The sequence below is a fragment of the Podarcis filfolensis genome (genome assembly GCF_964270895.1).
Source record: "Podarcis filfolensis genome assembly, chromosome: 6".
NCBI classification, from domain to species: domain Eukaryota; kingdom Metazoa; phylum Chordata; class Lepidosauria; order Squamata; family Lacertidae; genus Podarcis; species Podarcis filfolensis.
The window spans coordinates 42,332,453-42,339,939 of record NC_139609.1 but is presented as its reverse complement, the minus strand read 5'-3'; the positions used below and the strand labels follow the sequence as shown (position 1 = coordinate 42,339,939).

The window sequence follows — 7,487 nt, the reverse complement described above, 5'->3', positions numbered from 1 at the left end:
TAATGAAATGAAAAAGGTGCTTAAATGCACGTTCGTGAAGAAACCAGAAGCCTTCCTCCTGGGTATGGTAGGCCAATTGGTGTCAAGGAAAGACAGGACGTTTTTTATGTACGCTACAACAGCAGCAAGAGTATTATTAGCAAAGTATTGGAAGACACAAGAACTACCCACACTGGAAGAATGGCAGACTAAGGTAATAGACTATATGGGACTGGCTGAGATGACCGGCAGAATCCGCGACCAAGGGAAAGAGACGGTGGAAGAAGATTGGAAGAAGTTTAAAATCTATCTTAAGAACTGTTGTAAAATTAATGATTGCTAAAATGTTTTGGGTAATGCAAAACAGAATTGCAGCGACTAGCAATTGGATATGAGAAATAAGATCTAAAGAAAGTCTTATATGGAAATTAGGGGATGCTGAAAAGATTGATAACAGGGATGCAGAAAGGGGAGGTATGGGGAAGTCGCCGAAAGAAGGTTAAGGAAAAAATGTTAAGAAAGTATACGTGTTTATATGTTTGTTTGTTTATGTATTGTCTTGTATTGTCTTTTATTATGTGTTTAAAACCTAATAAAAATTTTATAAAAAAAAAAAAAAAAAAAAAGAAGTGGACTGGGTCCTTGTAACTGGTGAGGCTCCTTTCAGTAAAATTGAAGTTTGCCACTGAGAAAGAACTGCTCCTCATAGATAGGGCTTAGTCTAAGGGTGCCTGTAGCTGAAGCAATATCAGAGCCCAGCACAAGGCCTTGACTCACCTAAGATGAGGTCAGCACTTGTATCATAAGTATGCCTCAACCTGTTGCTTGGGAAACATGATGCTGGACTACTTAGGGCTTTGGTCTAATCCTGCATGTCTTTTCTTTTGTTCTTAATAATACAAAATGAAGACACACAAACTGGTACTCAGAAGGAAATAAAAAAATTAAATAGAACTGAATATTTGTTATCCTTGCATTAAATGGCATGACATTTTAGATACAATTGTCTATCTTTTTTTTAATTTTCAAGCCTGGCTTAGACTCCAGAATTTGGATTACAGGTTTGAGCAATTTGATCTCAACCTCTTCCACCATCCCCTTTCCAATTTGTCATTCGTACATCCAAGATAATTCTCCCCTTCACCAGCAATTAGTGAAGATAAATGTGCTTTCTGAAATGACAGGAAGTTAAGTATAGCTCTCCAGTGTTTGCTCAAAAGTACTGAAAGTCTTAGTCTCTGAACAGTCTGGGACCTACTTCAACCTAATGCTGCATATTTCCAAAAAAAGAGTGGATGATACTGGAGTTCTTCCCATCCAAACTATGTTTTGTGAATGTGAAAAAAGAGGTCCACAGTATTGCTCCCAAATCAGTTGTATCACTTCACGGGTCAGCTGTAGTTTGACCATTCATCACTTTTGTAGAATCATAATTTCATTACTTGCCCTTTACCCTAAGGCTGCAATTTAAAATGCAACATTCAAAATAGTTTAAAAGAACCTCTAGTCACAAGAACAGGGTGGGTTCTTTAGCAATGTCTCACATCCATCTTTGGATATATGCCTCTTCAAGTTCTGCCAAATGTTCCCTGTTGTTTGCATGTTGCATCAACCAAAGTTATTTTTCTAGTTAACTTACGTGTGCAAAAATCTACCTTCCACTGTGTTTTTATTCATGAAATTATCCAGCATAGAACTGAATTGTTCAATTAATGTTTTAGCAAATGTGTGTGTCTTTTCCATCACATTCCAACCCTTCCTGATAGTGACCTGAATCTGGGTCTTCATTCCAGTCAGAGCCTCTGTTGGTCTCCTCCAGAGGCGCCAGGTTGCCCCCAACATTGAGGGGGCCTGGCCTGCTTCCAACAAATACAGTGGACCTTTGGGTTGCGAAAGTGATCCTTGTGGGATGCACGTTTGCAACTCGCAGCATTCGCAACCCGCAGTGGTGCGTCTGCGCATGCGTGGATTGTGATTCAGTGCTTCTGTGCATGCACAAAGCGTGATTTAGCGCTTCTACGCATGTGAGACCGTCGAAACCCGGAAGTAACCCATTCCGGTACTTCCGGGTTTCGGCGGGTGCGTAACCTGAAAAAATGCAACCTGAGGCGGCTGTAACCTGAGGTATGACTGTACTGAGGGGTCTGAAGACACCTCATTCCCCTAGAGTTGGTGTGCCTGGTCTCCTCCATTGGTACATGTACACACAGCATTTCTGGAAGACAAGAGTCTCTACATTTGTTTAATCCTCAATTTGTTTCTGAGGAAGCAAAGCAAACGGAGGTGGAACTTCCTTAGAACTGCTGAGTTGCTTTTTACAAAATATTTATTTATTTAAGAGGGGGAAGCTCTTGGTGTCCAAAGAAATTGTTTCTACTGTTTGCACTTCTGAAGCGAACTTCCATCTCCGGTGACTGACTCAATAGGAAGAGGCTGCACACGTGTGTGTTTTGATATAGGGGAATATAAATAATAAACACTTGCTTATTTTTACCTCTTTGTTGATTCACAGCATTGCCAATGTAAACTTGGATGGTAAAAGTATCGTGTTCAAATGAAGCAACTATAAATCTAGGTTGGACACATCCTGCCCTAAATATAGCACCATGCCCAGTAACTGAATGTTCTTCAGAATCAAGAGCATCAGTGAATTATTAACAGAACCCACACAGTGCTTAAAGAACTAACAAATATGGGGCGGGGGGAAGAAACAAGGCCATGCTTTTTAAAGAAACTATGATCCATGATCCATATTACGGTAAGTTAATACCTTTATTATGCTAACCAAAGTATAACAAAATAGTGTGGAAGCTTTTGAGTTCTCCAGAAGTGTTCATCAGGCTAGATCAGAAGCGGGTGATGTGATGCCCTCCAGATGTTGGGAACTACAGCTCAAATCAGCCTAGGCAGAATGGCCAATGGTCAAGGTGGAAGGGAGTTGTAGCCCAAAACATCTGGAAGGCACTACATTGGCTACCTTTGGGCTAGCTAGATGATGAACAGAGCATTTTGGGTGAGATGTGGGAACTTTGGGAGCTGAAGCTGAAGACATGGGGCCTGCATTTCCATGGTGCATATCAGTGGCTGGTTCTCCATTTTGAAAACCCATGAACTGAGTGTCACCCAAATCTCCCATGTGACAGCCATTTCTTGCACTCCTGGAGATGGGGAATCAACCATTGTTATAGTTCCCAGCAGGCTTTCATGCCAATGGCTACTAGCTACGATGGCTGTGTTCTATCTCCACTTCCTGAGGCATTATGCCTCTGAATACCAGCTGCTGGGAATTGCAGAGGGGCAGAGTTCTGCTTGCAGGCATCTGCTCAGCCACTGGCCTGATCCATCAGGCCCATATGATGTCCTTGTGATGCTTGCACAGCATTGCAAGGGGCTCGTTTGAATATCTGCTACCTCCTCCCGTTGAACTCAGTAGGACTTTCTAAGTAAACACGCCTCAGATTGCGCTGCTCATGCGATGCATATGCCACTCTTCTTCCAAGGAACTCCAAGTAGTTTATACATGATTTACAGGTGGTCTTCCATTCAGCTATCGCCTGGGATTAGACCTCTGTTTCAGGAGCTGAACAGTATTATGCGCCTTCACACCATTCCCTGGGCGGGCTGCTTGTCCTTTTAATTTTTTTATAAAAGCTTATTTCCTTCAAGACTTATTCTGAAGTGGAATGAAAAAGGGCCCCAGACTATGACTTCATGAAGTGGAAATGATTTCCCCTTCAGTCACTCCAACACTTGAAAGTAGTAGATTAATGAGTAAAATAGGCATGTAATGTATAAAGCAGTTAATATGCACAATCAAAGCAGAAATCCCAAACCACACACCTATGTGGAAGTAAATCACATTTAATTAATAATAACCTGTGGTACAGTTAAGCAATTTTAGACTCTGGATTTAATGATCTTATCCGTCCATCCCCTGTTTAGATGGTAATGGGTATCACTTTACATACTTCAAACTGCAGTGAGCCAGCTTTGAGGTGTTGAGGGCCTTCTTGTGGTGCTTTACTTCTCCCTCAGAGTCTTGCCCCAACACCACCAGTGGATGTGCCATGTCAGATGCTGGTTTTCCCATGAGGCTACTTCTACAATATAATAATAATAATAATAATAATAATAATAATAATAATAATAATAATAATTTATATCCCGCCCTCCCCAGCCGAAGCCGGGCTCAGTGCGGCTAACAACAATAAAATAATACAACATTCTAAAATCATTTCATTAAAATTAATTCAACTCAAATTGATGGCAACCATTAGGCTAAAGTTCTGTGAAGATTGCCAAAGGAGGGAGTCAGGCTGTGCCCTGACCAAAGGCCTGGTGGAACAGCTCTGTCTTGCAGGCCCTGCAGAAAGATGTCAAGTCCCACAGGGCCCTAGTCTCTTGTGACAGAGCGTTCCACCAGATTGGAGCCACAGCCGAAAAAGCCCTGGCTCTAGTTGAGGCCAGCCTAACCTCTCTGTGGCCTGGGACCTTCAGGATGTTTTTGTTTGAAGACCGTAAGTTCCTTTGTGGGACACACCAGGAGAGGCGGTCCCGTAGGTACGAGGGTCCTCGTATATCAGAACATAATTGTCATAGGTATTGCAGATATCATATATAACACTGACAGTATGTTTGGGCTTCACCTTCTGTGGGATCAAAGCCATGTAACCTTTTCTACATTTACACACACACAGAGAGAGAGAGAGAGAGAGAGAGAGGAGGGGGGAAGAGAAATGGCATTTAAAGGCAAATCTGTCTCATTTCCACTTCCTGAAAGAACATGCAAAGCTAAACACAGCCCTCCTTCAAGATTCATACTTTTGTGATGCAGTTCTCCCCCAAATAATGCATACAGAAATGCAATGCACTCGGAGGCAGTGTGCATAAATTCACATGTGGGTGAAAATCATGGGCAAAAAACGCACCAGGTTAGTGGAAATTGCTTGTAAAAATATGTATATTGGGCAAACATGCGTATAAAATGTGTATATTAGGAGAAATACAGGTGGATTTGGGTTAGAACAGGCTTCCTCAACCTTGGCCCTCCAGATGTTTATGGCCTACAACTCCCATGATCCCTAGCTAGCAGGACCAGTGGTCAGGGATGCGGGAATTGTAATCTCTCAAAACATCTGGAGGGCCGAGGTTGAGGAAGCCTGGGTTAGAAAAACCACAAATGGGTGTGGGGAGTTGAACTTCAGATTGGACAAATGAGAAATGGAGAGGAACTAAGTGGATTCTAACCTGGGGTTTTAGGCAAGAGGCTAGAAGTGACAATGCAGGTTCAGTCTGGTAGCTGAATTCATGCACCAGACAAAACCTTAAAAGTTTGAGTGAGAAGCCTGAGAACATGCCAGCACCCTTGTGTCCAGACTAGGTGTGTCAGCCACAAGGGGTATCAACTCTCTCTTGCCGTCAGTATCTGCAGTTTCCTTGTATTGTTTGTCAAATATTGCAAGTATCTCCCCTTCCCCTCACCACTAAAAATAGCTGTTTGTTTGCAATTCACTTTGCATTCCCATTTCCTTTCCAGGTCCTCTTGGGAGGTTCCCAGTTTACCCTACACAGGAAAAGACCTAGAAAAAGCTATTGCTAGATCTTTCCCCTTTTAGATATATATATATTTCAAAACTATTTTGTCCCTATTTAATAGATTAGAGCAAATAACCTTTTGGCCTACTCATCCTATGAAGCTAATTGAAAAATGCATTGCGCCCTTCCGTTGCTGGGACTTCTTGGCAAGATAACACCCCAAATATCCTGAAGAAGTAAATCCAAAAATGTGATTTTTGCACCACCCCTTCTTGGCAGCTGTCACCCACCCATGGGAATTATGTTTTAAAGCACTTTTCTGGTGCTCACTCCTGGTGCCTGCTTGTGGCACACTTTGATCTATGCAGCTTAATATAAAGAGAGTGTTAAGATCCTGCCAATGCCACCATAACTTGGGTGACCCATGGCAAGGGACAAAGTGTGATCATTGATCATTCAAAACATGCTGGTGCAGGAGGGGAGGATAAGCCATACAGCTCAAGGCCCAGCATGACACCAAGTGTGTCATTAGTAACCATGGCACATTTGGGTGGTGAAATTAAATAAACCATTTTGATAAGGGGAGGGGGATTTTTAGGGCTCAGGAGGATGGACTTAACTCTTCAGTGACAGAGGTTTCTTTGGCTGGTGCTGACTGGCATTTCCCCTGCCAGATGTCAGTTGTCCTATACAGTCTCACCCTAAGGAAAACAGTGACATTGCTGCCAGGAGGAGTTGTGGTACTGATGCTTCTAGACATTACCTTGGAAGGTACAGCCTGAATGTCTCATTGAACTCCCCGTCCACAATGCCTCTGGTTCTAGCTTCCTTTATGCCCTTCCCATATGCAGAGCAGACCTTGGTCTCTCAAATTTCAGCAGCGCCCTGTGTGAGCAGCGCCCCTACCTCTTGCCTTCTTTGCACTACGTCAAAGTTGCAATGTCCTGCGATGTCCCGTGCAATGGAACTGGTTGTGCTTGTTATGTACTGAAGTTCTCACCCTGGGCCAGCAAGGGGATACTGTAGATAGTTTTCACTCAGGTCCACATATGCAAATAAGGGATTGAAAGTGACGTTCTGTGACTGGATAGTTACAGAAAGTGGTTACTGTTGCGTTCTAGTGGAGCTCTATATAAGCAGGCTGGCTGAACCCTTCAGTTCAGTTCTGTTCTGGCCTGTGAATAAACAAGAGCTGTTTGAAGAATCACTGTGTCGTCTGATATGTTCACCCACAACTTAACAGTGCTGCCCTAAATCTGCCTCTACCGTATGAATTGGACTGCAAAGTCAATATTCAGAGTTTTTGGCTCAGCTTCACTCAGAAGCAGCTTGCTGGGAAGGGCAAAGCCACTTTGCTAACTTCCTGGCAGGTGGTCGCTGCTGTTGACTAGGAGGCAGAGGGGTGAGGTGACAGGAAAGTTGGTGCACCTGCAGGAACAGCAGATTGGTTCTGCTGGTGTGTTTGCACCATGCTGACTTTGCTTCTTCCATTCCTCATGAGCAACCACCCACCTGCCATGGAGCTGCCAAAGTAGCTCTGCCCCACTTGGCAAGCCACTTCTATAATTAATTCTAACACGCTTTAAAAACTACAGACCATATTCTGCATAAGCTTTCAAAGATGGGAATCTGAGAAAACAAATAAGGAGTCCTCCTAGTAACAGAGAGGCACAAAATGGCTGCCACTGCTCAGGTCCAGCTCTGAGAACAGGAATTCAAAGAGTTTACAGCCCTATAGTAGTAACAGCACCAGGCACCCGCCACTCCGCAACAAGAGTGTTACTATTGCTAATGGGATGAATCCTAGGGAATGGAAAATGAAGGTGAGGGATTAAAAGAATCTGCTGATGTGAAGAGGAACCAGACTGTGGAGAAGTCTCTACAGGGAGTTATGGAGGTTCTGTTCCATAGACCATTTAACACCAGGATTTAGCAATCCAAGTTAAATCACCATGAAAGAAGAAGCTGATCTC

The 7,487-nt window shown here is 43.2% G+C and overlaps 1 long non-coding RNA gene across 1 annotated transcript in view; it reads left to right on the top strand.

Annotated features, from left to right (window-relative positions):
* The first annotated feature begins 2,679 nt into the window (after positions 1-2,679).
* Positions 2,680-7,487, top strand: part of LOC310764994 — a 376,088-nt gene continuing 371,280 nt past the window's right edge. The window contains exon 1 of the long non-coding RNA XR_014549402.1: positions 2,680-2,737. This is a non-coding gene — a long non-coding RNA (uncharacterized lncRNA). The remainder of the gene's footprint in view (positions 2,738-7,487) is intronic.